This window comes from Mus musculus, chromosome 7 (genome assembly GCF_000001635.26).
Source record: "Mus musculus strain C57BL/6J chromosome 7, GRCm38.p6 C57BL/6J".
Classification (NCBI taxonomy): domain Eukaryota; kingdom Metazoa; phylum Chordata; class Mammalia; order Rodentia; family Muridae; genus Mus; species Mus musculus.
Window position 1 is genome coordinate 110206864 of NC_000073.6, and position 2883 is coordinate 110209746.

At 44.5% G+C, this 2883-nt stretch overlaps 1 pseudogene; it reads left to right on the plus strand.

Moving 5' to 3' along the window:
- The first annotated feature begins 337 nt into the window (after positions 1-337).
- Positions 338-432, plus strand: Gm51505 (annotated as a pseudogene).
- The last annotated feature ends 2451 nt before the right edge of the window (positions 433-2883 follow it).

Genomic DNA, 2883 nt, shown 5'->3' on the forward strand with positions numbered 1-2883 from the left:
AATTGTATGAAGGGCTTCACAGACCTAAAAGAACAGAGGCAGCTGCACTAATGAGCCAGCTTGTCAGAAAGATATTAGGGAAGGAGATAAAGAGATTTAGGGAATGGAGGTCTCAGGATGGGATCCCACTCAGCTAGCTTATTGTTTGTGTTTACAAAGGCAGGCAGATCTCTGAATTCATTTGCTATGTTAAGAAAATGTATTTGCAGTCTTTTTCTAAGAATCAAGAGGCTTAGGTCATAAAATGCTGATTTGTGGGATTATCAAAAGGGAATTTGGGTAAATGGTTGAATTGATATGTAAATAAAAGACTGAGCAAGAGATGAGCTGTCAAGAGAGCTATTGCAGTTCTTTTAGAATTTGTCTTGTGGGTTTTCTGACCAAAGTCAGAATTTTTCTATCAGGTTTTCTGACTTTGGTGGGAAAACCCAAGAGCTATCGAAAGATCTATCTAGAGCACAGAGCTGTCTCAAGCAGAGAGCTATCTCCAGCAGAGAGCTGTCTAGAGGACCATCTCAAGCAGACTACAGAGCTGTCAGCTTTCACTCATCACTAACTTGGGGTTGTTTCTTCTGCTGCTCCCAAATACCCCTTCCTTAGTACCCCCAACCAAGTCAAGGCTGGTCCTTGGCATAAATTGGTTTCTTTTTCCCTTTGCTTCTGTTTTTACTTGAGACAGGGTCTCATGTATCCCAGGCTGACCTTAAACTCGTTGAGTATCTGAGTAGGTCTTCAAACTTTGTATCTTTCTGCTTCCTTGTGTGAAGATCTGGCATTATAGGCATGTATCACCACGCTGGGTTAAGGCAGTGCTGGGATGGAACCCAGGGCCTTCTGCATGCTACACAAGCACTCAGCTATTTCCTCAGCCTCTCTGAGCTAACTTTTTCTTAATGATTATTTTTTATGTCTACAAATGCTTTGTCTGCATATATGTTGTGAATACCACATGTATTCCTGGTGCCTATGGAAGTCAGAATAGGGCATCAGATCTCTTGAAATTGGAGTTCCTTATGATTGTTAGCCACTATGTGGGTGCTGGGAACAGAACCTGGGTCTTCTGCAACAAGTGCTCCTAACTACTGAGCTACTTCTTCAGTCCCACTAGGTTAGTTTTGACTGCATTATCTTTGTTTACTACTATCCCGAGTAAAGTTGACAATGGCAGGCAACCCTGCCTTGGCCCTGATCTTACAGTAAAAGTTTTCATTTTTACACCATTAGGTAAGATGTTTGTTTGTAGGTTTGCCTGGGTATAGACTGAGTGTCTGCTGAAAATGTCATTCTGCCTGCAAAAGCAAAAGCAAACAAAACAAAAGCCAACCAACCAACCACCCAACCAACCAACCACCCAACCAGCCAAAAACCGAAACAAAACCCCTCAGTCCGAACACCATCCCCTCTTCCGTCTCTCACATTTTGTTGTTGTTTTGTTGTTGTTGTTGTTGCTGCTGCTGCTGTTTCTTCTTCCATACCTCTGCACACGCAGCTCGGTCCCTCTTACAGAATTGTCCCTCTTTCTTCCCTGCAGCCATCTGTGACCTTTCACAGACTCTCAAAGTTTAGCTCTCACCTCTGATAAGCTTTGCTGACTGCCCTTATTTCTGTCCTCAGAGGGCTGAGCTAGCCTGTGTTCTTCCTTTAAGCGTTCAGAGCGACATACACCTGGCCTTGGTCTCCTGGGACAACCGTTACACTGAAACTTTGCATAGAATGCCAGGCAACGCCCAACAAGTCTTTGGTGGCCTTCTCCTGCTTCACATTCCCATTATTTAAAGGTGTGACTTGGACTCATCTCCATCTTCAATGAAAGAGCCAACCTCAAGTTTTTGTTTTAGAAGCTTGTGTACTTGCTATAGAAGCTGTATATTTGTTATCAGAACTATTATCCCAGACTTGGGAGGCTGAGACAGGAGGATCACTACAAACCTGAGGCCACCGTAGGCTAAGAGTAATAGCTAGCCAGGGTTATCAAAGACCCTGTTTCAAAATATCAAAGGAACAAACAATTACAGTAACAAAAAAAACCCAAGTAAGCAAACAACAATTACAGCAACAAGAAAACAGACCCTTCTATTATCTTAGTCCCTCTTCCCTCCTCTCATTCTGACCCCTTCCTCGTAGATGGTGTCTTTGCTTTCACAGCTGTTTGTTTTGAGGAAAGGACTATCTATATCTAGATAGCCCATATTGGCCTTGGACTCTCAATCCCCTTGCCTTGGCTTCCTGAGTAATTCCCTTGGCTGGGATTACAGATGTGCCCGTCATCTGAATGACAGCTGTTACCTTTGTAAAAAGTTATATTTTAAATGTGTGTGAGGGCTCACTTTGTGCTGTAGCTGAATTTGAAGGTCAGAGAACAACTTTGGGAGTTGTGTGTCTCCTTCTACCACGTGGGATCCAGGAGTTGAACTCTGGTCATCAGGTTGGGAGCAGGATCTTTGCTTACTGAGCCATCTCAGTGGTCCAACTGTTACTATCATATTCATTCATCACCGTAAAAGAACCCTACGAGGCAGAGGACACCGTTTCCACTGGCTGAACATGGAGACTGGCAGAGCTCCCTGAGGCTTATCCTAAATCCCAAGAAGGGCGATGAACCTTCCTCTAGGACCAGAAGTCTCCTTGCTTCCCCAGGAAAGTTTCCAGTTAATGGCAGGATGAGGGTGTTATCAGTCGGGGATCCTAGTGTCAGGGGCAGGATGTCAGTCCACATCTGCCAACTTCCGTCATAGACACTCAGCATTTCTGTTTCCGGCAGCCAGATTGTGCCCACTGATTACAAGGTATTTGGGGCCTTTGGTGGGAGATAAGCATTCTACAGCACTAACAACAGGCCTGGTGCTCCTGGCTTATGGGGCTTTGATGTCAGTCTCCCGACTT